Raw genomic sequence first — 22,006 nt, 5'->3', positions numbered from 1 at the left:
CCTTTCCAATTCAGAAAAGGGTGTAGAAACTAATGATGGAAAAACTTACACACAAAGAGTATTATCTTGAAGTAGAAATGGAAATTTATTGTCATGTGTACTTTTGCATGAAAAATACAGTGAAAAGTTTTATAAGTCACCCTACCACGGCGCCTAAATTAATGACAGGAGTCCTGCATGATAGTAAAACAAAAGTACATTTAAGACAGTATTCATCACAGTTCAGTTAATGGCTTTATGCTGAGGAATCTTACTAAATCCATAAGTTTAGCTCTCATCAGTAAAGTCGCCCTAGTCCCAGAGGAGCACAGTGCTGCTTTCTAATGAGAGACAGAGGGAAAGAGACAGAGAGACGACTGGTGATGAGTTTAACTTGAGGGTAACCATGCTTCAGGTGAGGGTGAGATTGAGAAGGGGAGACCTTTGTGGTAACTTCAATTGACTCCATAGCCCCCATAATCTGCCAGGCACTAATTCAGTTTCACCAGAACACCACATTTGGTCTTAATACACACAAATCCAAGGGAAATTGAAATGCATAGCAGAGAACAGGCCATTCTGCCCACTGATTCATGCTGGTGATCTCCAGCCCCTCGATATTTAACCCTATCAGCCAAACTGGTTGCTTCCTATCCCTCTTACCTTCATCCACGTTTCCCCAAAATGCAGCTGTTGTGTAAATTTTCTCTCTGCAGAAGGAACTATCTTTATTCCAGAAAAAAGATCAATATGAAGGTTATTAAATTCCTCTGCCTTAATTGCCTGGGTCAGTGCTTGCTTTTGACTGGAGAGGGGTGCATGCACAGAGGACAGAGATTACGGAATGGAAAGGGAATCGGAGTGGGAAAATTCCCAACCTATTGGTAATGATTTCTAGAAGTAAGAGAGGACTGGTGGGTTTCAACTGGACGTGAGATTGTAAGAAACAGGTGAAAATTGAAAAGGTAAAAGACTTACTTTCTACCAACTGAAAGACTTGCTGTGCCTTGATAACTGGACTGTGTTTTGAAGTTTCTTTCTTTTACCACACTAATCTCCGCCTGCAAAACAGAAAACAGCAACCCTGCAGCCCAATGGTATCAATGTGGACTTCACCAGTTTCAAAATCTCCCCTTCCCCTACTGCATCCCTAAACCAGCCCAGTTCGTCCCCTCCCCCCACTGCACCACACAACCAGCCCAGCTCTTCCCCCCCACCCACTGCATCCCAAAACCAGTCCAACCTGTCTCTGCCTCCCTAACCGGTTGTTCCTCTCACCCATCCCTTCCTCCCACCCCAAGCCGCACCCCCATCTACCTACTAACTTCATCCCACCTCCTTGACCTGTCCGTCTTTCCTGGACTGACCTATCCCCTCCCTACCTCCCCACCTATACTCTCTACACCTATCTTCTTTTCTCTCCATCTTCGGTCCGCCTGCCCCTCTCTCCCTATTTATTCCAGTTCCCTCTCCCCATCCCCCTGTCTGATGAAGGGTCTAGGCCCGAAACGTCAGCTTTTGTGCTCCTGAGATGCTGCTTGGCCTGCTGTGTTCATCCAGCCTCACATTTTATTATCTTGCATTTATCATGATTGTTTTGAAGACCAATGGCAGTAGGATTAATGGAAAACAGAAAATTCCTGTCTAATTAAAGGTGGGAGACGCAATAAAACAACATTGATATGAGTTATAAATGATGATGTGTGAGACTGATGAAAGATGTAAGTGTGATGCTGCTTATATTTCACTGATCATTTCATACCATCCATTTATAGTGCAAGCTAGATTTAAGCTATTGTATTATAAAACTGCATGTAAATTTTATTTGAACACCAAGTGTTATGTTGGGATTGTAATTTAATATTGCCTTTTTTCACCCTTGAGGTGCCATTGACTCCCAAGAAACAGGAAAAAGAATTTTATGATTACAGGTGGTGATGGTTTAAACTATTTATTGAATAAACCCTAAATAAGGCAAAAGGTTGTGCATAATAGTGGCAATATATTTCAGATGCTGAACGCTTCTTAAATGCGAAGAGTGTTGGGAGTCAGGGCTTGTGCTGCAGCTAATAGTTCAAGGAAAATTAATAGTTCTAGGAACCCCACCTAAGGAAATAAATAGTGTATTCAGTTACTGTACCCATAAGGAGATTACGTATTGTAAAGGTTGCTGTGTGTTCCATAGCAACACTATTTTATTGGTACCCAAACATTGCATCAAAATGGGGAATCAGTGATAACTGGACTTGTAATCCAGAGTGCCTGTCTAATGGGTAGATAAGCAGGAGGCTGGAAGAACACAGCAAGCCAGGCAACATCTAGAGGAATGGAGCTGTCCTGAAGAAAGGTAGTACGTGAAACATTGACTGCTCCTTCCCTCCAGATGCTGTATGTCTTGCTCTGTTCTTCCAGCCTTCTGTTTGTCTACCTTGGATTCCAGCATTTGCAGTTCTTTTGTCGCTGTCTAATGGGTTTGATTCAAATGGTAGATCATGGAGTTAGAATTCAATGAAAATCTGAAGTTAATAGTTAGTCTAATGATGACTACCATTGTTGTAAAAACCCAATAAAAACTGAAAGAACTGCGGACCCTGTAAATCAGGAACAAAAACAAGTTGCTGGAGAAGCTCAGCAGGTCTGGCAGCATCTGTGAAGAAAAAATCAGAGTTAACGTTTTGGGCCCAGTGACCCTCAGAACTGGACCCAAAACGTTAATTCTGACCTTTCCATCACAGATGCTGCTAGACCTGCTGAACTTTTCCAGCAACTTCTGTTTTTGTTGTCGTCATTTAAAAAAACCCAGCTTGTTCTTCACTAATGTCCTTTAAAGTTGAAAACAACTATCTTTGCCAGGTCTGTCCTACATGTGACTCCAGATCCACACCAATTAATTTTTAACTGCTTTCTGAAGTGGCCTTGCAATCCAATTTAGGGATAGACATAAGTGATGCTCCAGCCTGTGACACCGTGAACACATGAATAAAAATTTCTAAAAAGAACGATCAAGGCCTTCATATGTCGTCTGATTTTTAGCCAATTCATCATCTTATTTGAAAGCAGTGATAAATAAACTTGTTACAGCTGACAACAGATTTTCAACAGCAGCAAAACAAATTCCAGATGCAGGGTGAATTTCTGTGCCTTCCTGAGCTAGCAAGCAACAGGGTGCCTGTAACATTGTGGGAGGGCAGGGGACTTTTCACCTCCCCAGGGACTTCAGACACAGTGAGGGAGATGTCTGACAGCCTACCAACCCCCTCACCCCATTCACCCTAATTAAGGCCCTTAAGCAGCCTCCTTGTACCATTGCTGGTAATTTACATAGAGATGGGGTTGGAGGGGCAGGCCATGCACCAGTAACCTGGTAGTTACCTCTTCTGGAAGCTATGTGGTCTCTGTGCTGTAAGTGAATTTGCAATATATTGAATCATGTAGTCCCATTCCCAGTTCAATCCCCCTTTCCACAATCTCCCAGTGTGTAGAAGCTTCTCGTGCCTTCTGTTCTAAATCTTGTGACTACTTGTTCTAAGCTCCACAAATTTGGAAATAGTCTGCCTTCATCTACCCTGTTCCCTCCTGTCATCATTATGAGCACTTACAATGCATTAACATGCGTTGTTCCAATGAGGACAACCCTAAACATTCAAGTTTCCTCGCAGCGGGTGTTTTATTTAACAATGTAGAATACCAGTTTGGTCTGTGCCTCCTCTGGAGAACATTTGAGAGTTGTTGAAAAATGGCTTACCCTGTGATTGGGTTAAGAGGTAGATCCCAAATCTATTACAGCCAGATTGCGAAGGCTGCTAGCATTATTCAGAGTTACATGCAACTCAGGACTCATGATGCAGGCAGCAAAACAAAGATAGACTCTCTTTCAGTTACGACTTCTTATTCATTATTCTTAAACTGTTCAAAATGGTGCTGAATAGTGACAACAGTTGAAGCTTTTCACTGTATTTTACTGTATTATTCAGTGTAAAATGTAAGTGACAATAAATCCTTCAAGTCAATTCATTTAGTTAACTTAACGAGGCAGCTACTTCTTCCCCTCTGTAATCCCTCAATGTATTTTATAGTGTGGGCCTCAGTTCTGGAGTCTTACAGTGTATAGTCTTATACCATTAAAATAGAAAATTTATCGCCAAACTTAATATTACTCCCATTGTATCTCCAAGGAAGACTTCTAAAATCATAATTGAGAAATGCAGACTAAATTAATAAATGTCAACGCTTCAGGTTTAATTGCCTCAAACATCAAGTTATTGAAGCCAGATTTTGCTTCTCAGTGTTAACAGTAAGACTTGTTGCATTGACAGCAACCATGGCTGATTCTTGCCCAGAGCCTTGACTCCTTACCTCTCCTGTCTTTCTCCTGCAACATTAAGGATGTCAAATCATCATGAGTTGGTCCCATTTCCCTCATTCCTCCCAATCTTGGTGTCACCTTGGCTTCATTTCACTCTTACTCTGCTTAAAAAAAATCCTATGTGCATAACATGTGTGTGGTGGTAATCATGTTGTTTAATTCCAGTGACTCTTATCATTAACATGCCTGACATTTTCCATCTTTGACAGCTGCCCTGATATTTTGCATTTTAGCTTACACTATGTACATGGAATAGTGTAGGTTAGATGGGCTTCAGGTTGGTATGGCAGATCGGCACATCATCGAGGGCCGAAGGGCCTGTACTCTGCTGTAATGTTCTGTGTTAAAATTCTTATTCTGTCAAACTACTTAGCTGTTAACTTGGAAACTACAGCTCTAAATTTCCTGTTGTGGTGGCTTTTATATTGATGAAAGACTTATAACTCTTTTAGCTGCCTGTATCTGTCGTGGAGAGAGAATTGGCAGTCGGGCAACATCTGCAAGCAAGAAGATAATTTTTCCTCTTGATGTTGAGTGATTGTAAAATTTAAAGCCAAACTGATGCCGCCCTCCTTTGCAGAAGTGAAAATCCACACGTTTGAATTCCAGGCATTTCCTTTCATCACAGACAACGGGCACTGTTAGTGGCATGTTACAATGGCGCTTTTTGGACTCACTGAAGGAAGCAATCTAACGGGGCATTGAGAAAGGATTTGGATGATCATTTACATTGGAACAGTGTGCAGGGGAAAAGGAAGAAGATTAACCAAGTCAAAATGCTTAGAGACAGTGCAGACACAATGGGCTGAATGGCCTCTTTCCACATTTTATTAATTCTCAGCTTCTGGTGATAGATATCAGGTAGTAGAGTGTATTTATGTATCTTCATCTGGATCTTGACAGCAGTGTCAAGTTGTGGATCCATTAATGCAAACATTTTTAAGGCATGTTTGCCTAATCTAGTGTCTTCAAAATAGAAAAACAACTGTAGAATTTAAACAGGTTAATCAAAAAAAGTTTAAACCCAATATGTCCATTATAAAAACTTGTATCGCATTTTTAACAAGCAAATACCCCATATTGAACGTATTAGTGGATTCAGACATCCAGTACTAGAAACTACACCCGAGCTTCGGTTATCACCTAGGTCATACAAGCTCGTACAAATTAGGAGCAGAAGTAGACCATTCCACCCTTTAAGTCTATGCTGCTATTCAATAAAATCTTGGCTGATTCATTTGTGTTTTGAATTCCACACTCCCATCAACCCCGAATAATCTTTGCCTGCCCTGCCCAGCAAGAATCTACCTACCTCCCCTGCCTCAAAATTATTCAAAGATCCCACTCCTGAGGCAGAGAGTTCTAGATTTCAACAATACTCTAATCTTCTTATCTCTGCCCCTAAAAGTGTGACCCTTATTTCTTAAATGATTCCCTTAGTTCTAGACTTATCCACATGAGGAAACATCCTTTCCACATCTACCTTAATAAGAGATTCACTTTTTCCTACATTTGTCTCAATTTTCCAGACTTACCCCACTAACTCAGCTGACATATATACATTGTCAACCTCCTTGTGTCTTCATGACATATTTTAAGACTTATCTTTGCATCATGTGAAAATTGAGCTGTCATGCCTTTGTTCCCTCTACCTATGTCATGGTTATCAATTCTAAAAATCCAAGATCCCTGCAGGACTCAACGCATCAGAACTTGCCAACTAGAAAAACACCCATGTATATATAATCTCTGTTTTCTGCCAGCCAGCCAATCTTTTATCCTTGCTAATATGTTGCCCGCTATACCTTGATCTCTTGCTTTGCCCAATAACCTTTTTATGTCACATATCAGCCAATCCTTCTGGAAATCCAAGTACAGAATATCTGCTGGCTCCTTTCATTCGCATCACATTTCATTGCTTCAACAAACTCCAGTGAATTAGTTCAGCATTATTTCCCCCTCATCAAACCAGGCTTATACTTGCTGAATGTCTTGAACTTTACATGTACCCAGCTATAACTTTATTAAAAATTGATTCTGTTACCTTCCACATGACTGACATCAAGCAGATGACCTGTGGTTTCTTGGTTTCTGCCTCCTATTCTCAAATAGAGATGTAGTATCTGCTGCTTTCAGTCTGATGGAACCTTTCGAAAATCTGACAGATATTGGAAAATTAACATCACGCACCTTATTATCAACATCTTTCAAGATCCTAGAATGAACAGACCTAGGAACCCGTCAGCCCACAGCACCACTTATTTGCTCAGTATCATTTCCTCAGTGATTATAATTTCACTGAGTTTATCTCTCTTCCACCTCCTGATTTATGTTTGTTACTGGGATATTTTTGTATCCTCAAAAGTGAAGACAAATATTTTTCTTCCGTTGAACTGCTATTTCTGTAATATCTATTAACTCTCCATTGTCCCTTTCTAGAGAACCAATACTCACTTTGCTCAGAGATAGTAGGAACTGCCAATGCTGGAGAATCTGATATAGCAAGGGTCTCAACATCAGCTTCCCTGCTCCTCTGATGCTGCTTGGCCTGCTGTGTTCATTCAGCTCTACACCTACTCACTTTGTTCACTTTGTTTTGTTTTAAATGTGCTCAAATTCTTGCTATTCATTTCCATATTTCTAGCTAGATTCCTCTCATTGTTTAATTTCTTCCTCCTGATTAATCTTTTAATCATTCTATGCTGCCTGTTTATTCCATTCAATCAGCTGACATCTCATTCACCTTCACACAATTGTATGCTTTTTCCTTATGTTTGATGCTCTCTTGAACTTCTTTAATGAAATTAACTATTGCATTGTTGAGACAGGATTATCAAACTGCTTTCAAATAGCGAAACAAGTAAGTGCCTTATCCAGGATAGATTCAAAAGGAAGAAAAGCAAGATGTAATCTGTTCCAAACTAGTGCACTCAGCAAAGTGGAGTCATTGTGTTGGCAGACTATCGGCTATGGAAGGAAATTGATGAGGATTTGAAATGTCATGTCTGGATATAGAGTGAAATTAGATTCAATTATGGCTTTCAAAATGGAATCCAATAATTATTAGAAAACAGAAAAAAAGATTTGCAGGACTACAGGGAAAAGGGAGATGCTGTTTCAGAAAGATGGCACAGAGCTGACAGGCTGAATGGCCTCATATGCTGGAACAGTGCTCTGATTGTACCTCACCTCTATGATGTATCTGAAGTCAGATCCAATTAAGCTTTTGTGATCTGCTTTCTAGTGTTTATACCTGTAAAACAAGTTCGACCTCCATTTACTATTGGTACTTATGCATTCGTTTATGAATGTGTGGGACAGTTAAAAGTAAATCTTTGATGATTTTTCTTACTACATTATTTCTGGTGTCAACAGGTACAGCATTTATCAATTGCTATAAAGAGTACAAATTCATTTTAGTTGTTATACGTGACTGCCAAAATGTGCAAACTAAGCAAAGCTTTAATTTCATCTCAAAGAATATTTCTTTGTTTGATGTTTACAATTTTCTTTCTCTTAAAAAAAAATTACTTGAATATTGTTTCTAAAGTGATGTAGGTTTCTGAGTTGCTAAAACACTATACAGCCAGAGATGGGGCTTATTGTTAGCTAGTTAGTAGAAATGGTTATTTTAAAGCATTAGGAAGAACAGCTCAACCCTTTGCATTCCTTATTGCTTATTTCTTAAAACGAGAAGGGTGAACACAATGGCACAATATATTGGTGACATAGAATTACAGAGCCAGGTGCAACTTTTCTTGTTGCTACTTTTGTAAAGAACTTTAAAGTGCTTTTCACATACTTGGCTAATCTTGTAGCACTTCGTAGTCGAGGAAGAATTGTGGCATTATGGTAATTGTTCTAATTGGGGAAATAAATGTACTGGTAAAAAGAGAGACATGCTGACCAAGTGTGCTGTTGCATGTGAATCTGCAATTGGATAGCACTTGCAGAATAATCATTTCTACATGAGCAACTACACTAACAATTAATCAGTCAAGCAAGTATTGTGGCTCACGTAAGCATGCTGAAGCTCCAAATAGGTATACATTGGGACCCATTCCCTTTTTTCAAAAAACTGTCTTTTTTCAATTATGTCAGAGTTTGTGGAACATTTATTTCTTTTGCCATGGCAGTGCTTTGGCCAATTAGGATCAACTGATTAGCGCTGTTTCCTCCTGTTATGTAGATTGTTGGGATTGTTCACAGTTTGACACTCTTCCATTTGTCCTGATGAGTACGAGATCAGACGTTTTGACAGTATGTGTCTCTTTTCAGCGATACTCAAGTTCAAATATTACCAAGTAGCTGCTTGTACAGTTGGGAAATAAAATGGAAGAGATATCACTTCTGTTGGTAGAGCAAATTTATGACAGAGTGTTACACAAAATAATTTCATGGATTGAGAACATATCAGTTAGAAGCCTGGATTCTGGCTCAAGGATAACATGTACAACCAAATATTTTTCTCTTAACCGTTTAAATCCTACGACTATCTTTAAACAGCAAGTGCCTCAGAAAGCACTTTTATGCAGACATGTTCTCATGAAAAGCTCATGCTTCTATCTGTACAGGTTAAATTATTTTGTGGAGTAAACTGCAAGAAAATGATCAATACCAGGTTGACTTCAGGCTCAGTAATTCTTAGAAATCAGTTATCTGATACGTATGGAATATTTTGGCTGCCGATTCCCAGGTTTTCTGATATTTGGAATATTTCACATTGCCTTGGCTGTGTGTTTTGGCAGTAGCTATTTGCCTCAAGTTTTCATGCCACTGCAGTTGTCCATTAAGTGACTTTTATTCTTCAGTGCCCAATAAGCCTGACATCCCCTTGGGCTGCATTTCACAGGCTCCAGCTGCACAAGTGACAGATTTCAGTATATCAGGGTACCCTCTGAACTATTTGACTGCAGAAGTCCACACAACCAAGCCTGACCACACTGTAGTCTGAGGCCCTGTGAAGTGAACAGGGAGATTTGGAGCTCATTTTGCTTTCCCATATGCTGGGGAATGTGAAGCCATTTGTAAAATCCCCTGACTGTTGTGCTCCTTTAGATCAAGTAACTTTCTGGACACCTACCTTTAAGTCCAGCCACTCTCCACAACTTACTGTGTCACTACCATGGCATGGTTTTGATAATGTTGCCAGCACAATGGCAGATTTTCAGAAAAGAGATTTATTTCAGGATGGTACAAAGCAAAAACAAAACCTGAAGCAAGAAATTTCTGTTTTCAATTTATATTCTGGAGGCACATCATAGGCAACTGCAGAAAAACAAGTCTGAAAAAATTATGTGATTGGCTCCAATTACTTAGCAGACTATTTATATTTGTGTGCAAGTTTTGGTGTTTGGGATAAACATCTTTAAGAAAGAACCATTGAGTACGAGATCAGACGTTTTGACAGTATGTGTCTCTTTTCAGCGATACTCAAGTTCAAATATTACCAAGTAGCTGCTTGTACAGTTGGGAAATAAAATGGAAGAGATATCACTTCTGTTGGTAGAGCAAATTTATGACAGAGTGTTACACAAAATAATTTCATGGATTGAGAACATATCAGTTAGAAGCCTGGATTCTGGCTCAAGGATAACATGTACAACCAAATATTTTTCTCTTAACCGTTTAAATCCTACGACTATCTTTAAACAGCAAGTGCCTCAGAAAGCACTTTTATGCAGACATGTTCTCATGAAAAGCTCATGCTTCTATCTGTACAGGTTAAATTATTTTGTGGAGTAAACTGCAAGAAAATGATCAATACCAGGTTGACTTCAGGCTCAGTAATTCTTAGAAATCAGTTATCTGATACGTATGGAATATTTTGGCTGCCGATTCCCAGGTTTTCTGATATTTGGAATATTTCACATTGCCTTGGCTGTGTGTTTTGGCAGTAGCTATTTGCCTCAAGTTTTCATGCCACTGCAGTTGTCCATTAAGTGACTTTTATTCTTCAGTGCCCAATAAGCCTGACATCCCCTTGGGCTGCATTTCACAGGCTCCAGCTGCACAAGTGACAGATTTCAGTATATCAGGGTACCCTCTGAACTATTTGACTGCAGAAGTCCACACAACCAAGCCTGACCACACTGTAGTCTGAGGCCCTGTGAAGTGAACAGGGAGATTTGGAGCTCATTTTGCTTTCCCATATGCTGGGGAATGTGAAGCCATTTGTAAAATCCCCTGACTGTTGTGCTCCTTTAGATCAAGTAACTTTCTGGACACCTACCTTTAAGTCCAGCCACTCTCCACAACTTACTGTGTCACTACCATGGCATGGTTTTGATAATGTTGCCAGCACAATGGCAGATTTTCAGAAAAGAGATTTATTTCAGGATGGTACAAAGCAAAAACAAAACCTGAAGCAAGAAATTTCTGTTTTCAATTTATATTCTGGAGGCACATCATAGGCAACTGCAGAAAAACAAGTCTGAAAAAATTATGTGATTGGCTCCAATTACTTAGCAGACTATTTATATTTGTGTGCAAGTTTTGGTGTTTGGGATAAACATCTTTAAGAAAGAACCATTGTTAATTCTGAGTTTTTTTTATATTCTCTTAGAAATTTGAGTGTATTTATCATCAAGATAAATCTCCTTTTGTTTAGTTGTAGAAAGCCTCCCTTAAGAAAATAAATTCCTCCTTAACCAATGTAAAATTATCTTTCCCACACTACATGACAAATATAACAGTCAAAATCGTAATGAGTAGGTTCAGCATTCCTTATACCTGACAACAAAAAGGGGTCAGTGAGAAATGGTTTCCCATCATAGTAACACTTCATTTTCAAGATGAACTCAGTAGACAGATATTAATGGAGACCCACAGTTTCCCATTGTGTGAGCTCCTGCAGTGTTGGAGAATCTCATGTTTGCACAAATGCAGCCCAAATCAATAGCCAAGGCAGGCAGTTTTATTCCTGCTGGGAATCTCATCAGAGCTTCCACAAAACAAACATCACCATCTTAGTCCAAACCTTAAATATCAGCCCAGGTAACAGTTTCCACACAGAGGTTACAGCTGGCAAACAGTTCCAGGGAAGTTTCTAGTGCTCATGAACCAGAAACCACATTGTGACAACTAAGCTGCAGTGTGTAGAACCATTTAGTAAGGAAATTCCATTGTGTTGCCAAGAGTTGAGTCACTGGCTTGAAGTATTTTTCTGAAAGCCGAGCTGTGGTTTCCTTTCAAACTCCAATGGCAAGTTCTTCCCCACACAATGCAAAAGAAAGTTTTGAATTGTGCTAGCATAGAATACCATTTATTGCAAACTCCAGTGATTATTATTTGAAAGCAGATACAGTTCATGCACAGAATGCAAGTTAAAGTTGCCAGTCTCCCAGATGCTTATTAGAGAGAGATGACTGGTGGTGGCTTAACCTGACGGTCATCACAGGTGAGGAGAGAGGTGGAGAAGGATAATTCTTCATAGAAAGCTTAGCTGGTGTGGGAAGTGAATCCATGCTGTTAGCAACAACATACCATTGCAAAATAGCTGTCCAGCTAACTGAGCTAACTGCCCATCTCCCTGTCCTGAGATGGTGGATTCAGAAATTAATATTTTATAAACCAAAGTTTTGTGTCTAAACACTGTAATTAATATTACCAAAGTTAATTTCAGCAGGCTAGAACGTGACCATAGTCCATTCTAATATGCTAGGAAATTAAATCGACATGTCACCACCAAACAGATAGTGTTAATGTAAATAAACAGTTCTATCCTCAAAGATGCAATAGCTTAACTGGTAAATCTTACATTTGAGAGACTGCACATCAGTTGTATTGCAAGATTTTGGCTGCCGTGATTCCATTACCCATTGCATTTGCAATCTCCTCTCAGAGGCTAAATGGAGAATCTTAGAATAGTCGTTCCTTGGCCTTATCTGCTTTCATCATTTCTTTTTCATCACAGTTTACCCAAAAGAACATTCATTTACCCAAAAGAGCATTACATTTACTGAAGCATATTGGCTTTGTCTGTCAAAACGATCCCCCACCCTTCCCCAGTAGACATCCTTCTCTATCGGGAAAGGATATTGAGTCCTTATTGACAATCTGAGCTCTGTTGCTGACTGTGGTTTAGCCCCATGTTGAATTTTAAAGAGGTTGAAGTAACCATTAGTCTGCAGCAAAGATGTGGTTCACTCCCAATTGTGCCACCAATCAATTTATCGTGCGGTTGCATTTACATTGACCTTTAGATAGAATTTACAGCAAAATAACCAGCCATTCCAATAAACTGGCCTGTGTCTCTACATCACTTAGACCCCCTCCTGGTTATGGTTGGTTAGAGGTAGTTGAAGGAAGCAGAATGGTGTTTTAAATTCTCTCTCTGAAACCAAATCCCAAGTCCTTTCTATTTTAAAGTGAAGCCATTCATGCCTATTCCCAATTCCTCCGCCTCCGCCACATCTGCTCCCAGGATGAGGCGTTCCACTCCCACACATCCCAGACGTCCACATTCTTCAAGGACCGCAAATTTCCCCCCGCAGTGGTCGAGAACGCCCTTGACCACGTCTCCCGCATTACCCGCAACACATCCCTCACACCCCACCCCCGCCACAACCGCCCCAAGAGGATCCCCCTCATCCTCACATACCACCCCACCAACCTCCAGATACAACGCATCATTCTCCGACACTTCTGCCATCTACAATCCGACCCCACCACTAAAGATATTTTTCCATCCCCACCCTTGTGTCTGCTTTCCGGAGAGACCAATCTCTCTGTGACTCCCTTGTCCACTCCACACTCCCCTCCAACCCCAGCACCTGCCCCTGCAACCGCAGGAAGTGCTACACTTGCTCCCCCACCTCCTCCCTCACCCCCATCCCAGGCCCCAAGATAACTTTCCATATTAAGCAGATGTTCACCTGCACATCTGCCAATGTGGTATACTGTATCCATTGTACCCGGTGTGGCTTCCTCTACATTGGGAAAACCAAGCGGAGGCTTGGGGACTACTTTGCAGAACACCTATGCTCAGTTCGCAATAAACAACTGCACCTTCCAGTCGCCAACCATTTTAATTCCCCCTCCCATTCCTCAGACGACATGTCCATCATGGGCCTCCTGCAGTGCCACAATGATGCCACCCGAAGGTTGCAGGAACAGCAACTCATATTCTGCTTGGGAACCCTGCAGCCCAATGGTATCAATGTGGACTTCACAAGCTTCAAAATATCCCATTCCCCCACTGCATCCCAAAACCAGCCCAGCTCATCCACTCCCCCCTCTGCATCCCAACACCAGCCCAGCTTGTCCCTGCCTCCCTAACCTGTTCTTCCTCTCACCTATCCCTTCCTCCCACCTCAAGCCGGACCTCCATTTCCTACCTACTAACCTCATCCCGCCTCCTTGACCTGTCCGTCTTCCCTCGACTGACCTATCCCCTCCCTACCTCCCCACCTATACTCTCCTCTCCACCTATTTTCTTCTCTCTCCATCTTCGGTCCACCTCCCCCTCTCTCCCTATTTATTTCAGAACCCTCTCCCAATCGCCCTCTCTAATGAAGGGTCTAGGCCCAAAACGTCAGCTTTTGTGCTCCTGAGATGCTGCTTGCCCTCCTGTGTTCATCCATCTTCACGCTTTGTTGTCTTGGATTCTCCAGCATCTGCAGTTCCCATTATCTCCATTCATGTTGATGCTTCTTTTCAATTGTTTATCTTTACATTCCAGTTGTCTTTCCATAAGATGTAAGAGCTGAAGTAGGCCATTCGGCCCATTAGGTCTGCTGTGCCATTCAGTGAGATCAAGTCCCATTTATCATAATCTGATAACCTTCAACTGAACTTGTCTGTACTTTCAAAAAAGTTAGTGAGATATTTATTGTGGGTTTTATTAATTTTGATTTGTTACTTGGTCAATAATTTGGAAATTATATAAATGGAATAACCTACGACACTATATTTATATTAACGTTTATTTCCATTGCCTATTTAAACCAAAGCACCACCCTTTTGTAGAAAATATGTAGACAGTCTGGCCTACTGTTTTATATTTTTTCTCGGTGATTAAAGTTTGTCTTCAAACTTTACAGCTTCCACAGTTTGTTATTATATCACATGGGAAATGGTGTTCCAGACTCAATCACAGTAATTGCATAGTATTAGGCTGTCATTAGTGTAATGGTTATACCCACGTCTACTACAAAATGATGGCTGCTAGATTGAACCTAGCCACTCCAGTCTAATTCATAGCAACTAAGTAAGCTGTATCTAGGATCACCACAGGGACCAATAAAAAGATGAATCGACCCTTTTCTCTTGTACAATGGCTAACATGGCAAACTTTCAGGTACTTTACACCGCATAGAGTCATAGCGTCCTAGAGATGTACAGCATGTAAACAGAAATTTAGGCCCAACTCTTCCATGCTTACCAGGTATCCTAAATTAATCAAATCCCATTTGCCAATATTTGGCCCATATCCCTCTAAACACTTCCTATCCATAGACCCATTCATTCAGCATTGACTAAATCAATATCCTTTCCCTAATACTGATCCTGGATGAAAAGACCAAATGGAGTGAGAAGTCCTTCATGCAGTGCACAGACCAATTGCCTTCAATATTGCTTTTCCAACTTGACATTCAAATGCTCTAGTTCAACTGTACAATTCGCCACATGTGTACCAGTAGCCAAGTACTTGTCAACATGAAAAAGCATGACATAGGTCAGTATTTGACCATTTAAATTGAGTGGATTCAGACAATTCAGTCAATCCCTCCATTCCAGCGATCATCCCTGTCAACCTTCTCTGAATTGCCACCAATAACATAATACCTTTCCTTAGATTAGGGACCATAATTGATCACGACTCCTGATTTGGTCTCACCAGCACTTTGTACAGTTTCAATAAGACTTCCCTAATTTTATACTCTAACCCCCTTGGTAGGTTTTGAGCAAGTTGGATCCTGGTTTCACAGCACTGATGTTTAAAGAACTTGGCTGGTTCTGACAGAAACTGTATACCATCACATACTTTTCTTCCACAAGACCCTGTCAAGATTTACTATTAATAATGGTTTAATCTGTCTTTAAAAGCAAATCTCATGATTCAAGCTAAGGTAAAATTGACCATCTCTCTGCTCCTATCCGAAAAATAGAAAACTAAGAAATTTACCAGCAGTTCCTGAAAACTGGCCCAATTTGTCTTATACTGGCTATTTGGCAGTAACTGGTTATTAGTGTAATGATCACATTTGATAGTCATCCCATGAAAATGAAAAGTAACTTCTTTCAATATTAATTAGTTCTTATTTTCTGTGCCCTGTTCCAAATGAAGCTCATTGTCCATGTTATTTTGGAACTAACAGATTTCTGGGATTCTTCCATTCCCATGCTGTCTTGCTTATTTGGAGTCTCCAAAAGGTTGATTGCTCATTTAAGATCTCAACTGAGTTTTATCTGGTTTCCCAGTGTGGTGTTAGAAGAGAGCAACTTCAAGCAGCTTTGGTAAAAAAAATCAATCACAAAGCCTCTGTGGCTTCAGGGACTCAAATAAAACTATTCCAAAGTCTTATTTTATGTGTCCATTCATAGGATGTCAGCATCACTAGCTGGGCCAGCATTTTTTACCCATCCTTAATTGTAATTGAGAAGTGATGATAAACCATGATAATAAAATGTGAGGCTGGATGAACACAGCAGGCCAAGCAGCATCTCAGGAGCACAAAAGCTGACGTTTCGGGTCTAGGCCCGAAACATCAGCTTTTGTGCTCCTGAGATGCTGCTTGGCCTGCTGTGTTCATCCAGCCTCACATTTTATTATCTTGGAATCTCCAGCATCTGCAGTTCCCATTACCTCGATGATAAACCATTTTCTTTTTGTCCTGCAGGTCACTTGATGTTAGTGAACCCTCTATCTTGTTCAGAAGAGAGTTTCAGGATTTCAACCTCGTGGCTAGGAAGGAATGGCATTGACAAAGTAGCAGTTCCAAGTAAGGATGACGTATGACATAGAGAGGAACTTGTCAGTACTTATGATCCTATTCCCCACCTGCATCCCTTGTCTATGTCAGTGATAAGAGGCTGCAAATATGGAAGGTGCAACGTATGGAGCCTTGCAATGGTGGAGAGTGTTTGAGGTAAATGGTCTGCTAATCAAGCAAGCTGCCTTGTTCCAGATGGTTTCAAGCTTCATGAGAGTTATTGGAGCTGCACTCAATCAAGAAAGTGCAGCTGAAGGTGTTCCCTTTCACCTGCTGCCCTTGTTATTCCATGTGAAATTGACAATGGGTTTGAAAGGTACTAGCCTTGGTGCATTTCTGCAATTCATCTTTTAGATGATAGTCACTGTGGCTGATAGACACTGCAGCTACTGTGTGATATTGGTGGAGGGAATGGATGTAGTGATGGGCAGCTTTGACCTGAATGGTGTCAAGCTTCTTGAGTATTATTGGAGCTACCCTCATCTAAGCAATTGGGGAGTTTTCCATCACAGTCCTGACTTGTACCATATAAAGAGCGGACAGACTTTGGGAGTCAGGCGGTGAATGACTCACAGTAAACGTTCTAGCCTCTGACATGCCATTGAAACCATCCAGATTTTATATGGCTGAGCTAGTTAAGTTTCCGATCAATGATTGCCCACAGAATGTAGATAGTAGTGATTCAGTGATGATCATGCAGTCGAATGTCAAGTGGTAATACTTAGATTGTTTCTTTTTGAAGATAGTAATTATCTGGCACTTATGTGGCCATAAGAAGAAGAAACAGGAGTAGGCCATTTGGCCCCTCAGGCCTGTTCTGCCATTCAATAGAATCATGTCTCAATCAACATTCCTCACATCCATTGCCCTGCATTTTCGCTACAACCCTTGATTCCCCTTTTGACCAAGGACCTATCTAACTCAGACTTAAATATACAGTGATTCTGCCCCCACAGCTGTCTGTGGCAAGGAGTTCCAAAGATATTCAAACCTCTGAGAGAAGAAATTCCTCCTTACCTCAGTCTTAAAATTGGTGTCCATAATCTGTGACTATGCTTCTGGTCCTAGACTCTCCCATGGGAGTAACATCCTCTCAGCATTTACCCTGTCAAGCCCTTTAAGAATCTTACATGCCCTAACGAGATCACCTGTCATTGTTTGAAACTCTCCTCACTTGCTCTAAAGTGAGTAAAGTCCCAAAGTGTTTAGCCTTTGCTCTTCAGACAATCCCTCCATTCCAGGGATCATCCCTGTCAACCTTTTCTGAATTGCCACCAATAAAATAATACCTTTCCTTAGATTAGGGACCATAATTGATCACGACTCCTGATTTGGTCTCACCAGCACTTTGTACAGTTTCAATAAGACTTCCCTAATTTTATACTCTAACCCCCTTGAAATAGGAGCCAACATTCCACTGGCCTTAAACAACAAAAAAACAAAGAATGCAGATTCTGGAAATAAAAAGCCAAAACAGAAATTGTTAGAAAATCTCAGCAGGCCTGATATTATCTGTGAAGAGAAATTAGAATTAATGGTTCGGGTCTAGTGACCTTTCTTCAGAACGAGGATGTGCTAGACCCCTTCTGAGATTTTGCACCATTTCTGTTTTTATTTCCATTAGCCTTCCCAATTACCTGATGCATCTGTGTGTTTGTTTCATGTACAAATACGCTAATGCCCCTTTGTACTGCAACTATCTGCAGTTTTTCTTCATTTAAATAAAACTGTCCTATCGTCCTCCTTTCCAAACTGGGCAGTTATATTTTCCCCACATTATATTCCATTTGCCAACTTATTGCCCGTTTGCATAGCTTGTCAATGTCTCTCCGTAAATTGTTTGTATCCCTTTTTGCAACTTACCTTTCTACCTATTTTTTGTTTCATCTGCAAATTTGACGACAATACAGTTTCTTCCTTCCTCCAAGTTATTATGCGATGTAATGTGGCATGTGTTGTTCAGGACTTGCCCATGCAAGCCCTACTGCTTCAATATCTGAGGAGTCATGAATGATGCTCAACAGTGTGATTTCGGCAAACATCCTTATGGCTGATGAAGCAGCTGAAGAAGGATGGGCCTAGGAGACTACCCTGAGAAACTCTTGCAGATTCCTGGGGCTGAGATAACTAATCACCAACCAAATAAACTCCTTCCCAGCAATAACCTGTTCAGTGATGGTCAATTTGGGTTCTGCCAGGGCCACTCAGCTCCTGACCGCATTATAGCCTTGGTTCAAATATGGACAAAAGAGCTCTCGTCCAGAGATAAAGACACAGTGACAGACCTTGATATGTTTGACTGAGTTTATTGTCAAGGAACCTGAGCAATAGTGGAATCAATGGGTATCGGAGGGAAAACTCTTCGCTGATTGGAACCATGCCTGGCACATACGAAGATGGTCGTGGCTGTTGGAGGTCAGTCAGCTCAGCTCCAGGACATCTCTGCAGGAGTTCCTCGGGGTAATGTCCTCGGCCCAACCATCTTCAGCTGCTTTATCAATGACCTTCCCTCCATCATAACATCAGAAGCGGAGATGTTTGCTGTTGATTGCAAAATAATAAGCCCCATTCATGACTCCTCAGTTACTGAAACAGTCTGTGTTCAAATGCAACAAGATCTGGAAAATAGCCAGGCATGTGCAAACATGTGGCAAGTAACATTCATGCCATACAATTGCCAGGCAATGAAAATCCCTGATAAGACCCAATCTAACCTCCACCCCTTGACATTTACGATCACTGAATCCTTCACTATCACCCTCCTAGGAGTTATCATTGACTCAAATGGACTTGCCACATAAACACAGTGGCTACAACAGCAGGTTGGAGGCTAGGAATACTGCAGCAAGTAACCCATCTTTTGACTCCCTAAAGACACAAGGCAGGAGTGTGATGGAATACTCCCCACTTGCCCGGATGGGTGAAGTTCCAACAACACTGAAGAAGCTTTACACCATCCTGGACAAAGCAGCCTGGTTGATCAGCATCACATCCACAAACATCCATGCCCTCTACCACTGACAGCAGTATGTGCAACTACACAGTACACTGCAGAAACTTGTCAAAGATCCTCAGACAGCATTTTTCCAACTCACTTTCACTTCCATCTAGAAGGTTAAAGGCAGCAGATGCATGGGAACACCATCACCTTCAAGTTCCCCTCCAAGCCGCTCATTATCCTGAAATGGAAATATATCACCGTTCCTTCACTGTCGTTGAGTCAAATCCTGCAGTTCCCTCCCTAAAGGCATTGTGGGTCAACCTACTGCAGTTGGACTGCAGCAGTTCAAGAAAGCAGCTCACCACCACCTTCTCAAAGACAACTAGACCTGGAAAATAAATGTTAGCCCAGCCAGCACCATCCACATCCCACAAATGAATAAAATGTAAAACGCTACTTATATTCTCCCTCCAAGCCCCATAATTGAATTCCCAGCTTCCCTCCCACAGCAGTGTTCCCTGACAACATGCCATTGACTTTATAACTAGGCAGACCCTCAAGACTGAGCATAGCTCACAACCTTGACCAACTTAGATAGACAGCCCTAAACAATGTGACCAATCTCTGTGAACTGCACCCCCCCCCCACTAACCTCCCCAGTGTACACCATCAGATTGGTTGCACTGAACCTATAGGGCTGACCCTTCCCCACACCCCAGACTGGAGAGGTTAGAAGTCCCCAACCCTAACTGCTTTAAGCTGGAAACTGACTGTGCCCAATCCCCTGGACTGATAGCAATGCTACTGTTGACTTATTCTTCTGGAACCCCCCAAGTAAAGAATGCCTCCCTTGATTTGAACAAGGGTGACAACTTACACTTGACTCAGAGACATGGTTTTTAAGTTGAAACACATGCAGCATGTTTGACACACGGAATGAGATTAATGGAGCATGATGACATACAGGAACATGCTCACCCCTCTCGATTGATCACTGCTGGTAAATATGACGAACTGCCTGGCTTTGTGTCTGCACTAAAAGGCAAGTCGAGGTAGAAGTACTGTGTGTCTTTAAGCTCCAGTTGAGGGGGCAAAGCACAAAAAGGGAAGGCAAGGATGCAGTAAGTATCAAAGTAGGCACAAAGTGAGTGAGCACTAATACAACAAGTGAGTGAACAGTCCTTATATGCACAGTGGTCCAATCCATGAGATGGGTGCCTGTCTCCAATGCAAACTTGGAGTAGCATTCCAACGTCATCTCGAAAAATTTCAGAAAGAAGCAAGATTTTTCTTTTTTTTATTTTATCAAATTAGTAAATACATCTATTATTGCTACAAATTATGTATACAGAAAATAATTACTATCTGCACTAGTGTTTCATGGAAGTCCAGTTACTTTTGACAGAGATACAGTTTGGATTATCAGTATTAACATTCCCAGCACAATATCCATGCATTTTCAGAATTTGAACAAAGCATCTTTTTATGCTGCAGTAATTTACCTGGGGTATGGAACGGATTCGATCGATTTGAGGACGGACTGGTTTTGGGTTTCTGCATCGTGCATTCTTGAATGATAATCTGCTTTGACATTTTCCCCTAGTTTTTCTTTCAAGGACCTTCCAAAATGGGTGTTGATACTTCTGTCAACGATTTTTGATCCTAAATATTTCCATTGAATATAATTGAACAGCATCCTTCCAAAATGGCTTAGCAAGTGCCATTCAGGAGTCCCAAAATCACGAAACAAAAACATTGTGAGAATACAATTGGACAGTTCACTCCACACTGACCCAGGCATCTAATACTACAATGGCAGGCCTAGTTCAAATGACGCTGCAGAAACCACCTCACTAGCATCAGGGAACTTGTGCCAAAGCTGGAAGAACTATTCTACAGACTAATCAAGAAACTATGATACATAGCCACGATCATCAAATAATTCCTTGCAGCCAATGTTCCCAGGCTCCATCATTCTGAATTTGTCCTATCCCAACTTCAGGACAAGCCTCCCTTGGGATTTCTGGAGGGATTAACTCTGGCAGTTCCCAGTATTGACCCCACACCCCATGAAGTTCCATGGAATCAGGTCAGACATGACCAAGGGAATATCTTGCTTGACGGCAACTCCCCACCCTCAGCAGATGGTTTGTATTCTTCCATGTTGAACACGACTTGGAGAAAGTACTGCAGCTGGCATAGTCATAAAATATATTGTGGATGGCTTTTTCAATGTCCATCACCAAAATTTGCTTGACAATAACACTACCTACCTAGCCGACTGTATCCTGAAGAACATATCTACCAGATGAGACTTATAGTAGATTTGAGAACCAAAATAAGAGAAATACCTAACTGACCTCATCCTCACCATTTTACTTGTCTCAGATACATTCCGTCCATGAAGGAACTAATAAGAGTAACTATTCCATACCCCTTGTGGAGTTAAAACCCTGTCTTCACAAAGAAGAGACTCTTCATTGTTTTCTTTAGTAGCTGTACTACCATACTGAATGGGATAGATGCAGACAAGATCTAACAAATCAAAACTGGAAAGCTGTTGCAAGGGATTAAAAATACTCTAGAGGCAACTCCTTGTCCAGTATTGCCCAGAAATGTTGCTAGATCACATAGGATGTGGACTCGAAGAAAGAAGTTTCTGTTGAGGTCCTGCTCTGTCATGTTGCTGTGTCTAATTTAATGAATGTTACTATACACACTAGAATACTAATGTTGAAGTTGATGAGGGTCGAGCTGTGGATGTGGTGTATATGGACTTCAGTA

The sequence above is a fragment of the Stegostoma tigrinum genome, chromosome 6, assembly GCF_030684315.1.
Source record: "Stegostoma tigrinum isolate sSteTig4 chromosome 6, sSteTig4.hap1, whole genome shotgun sequence".
Lineage (NCBI taxonomy): Eukaryota > Metazoa > Chordata > Chondrichthyes > Orectolobiformes > Stegostomatidae > Stegostoma > Stegostoma tigrinum.
This window is presented reverse-complemented; position numbering follows the sequence as displayed.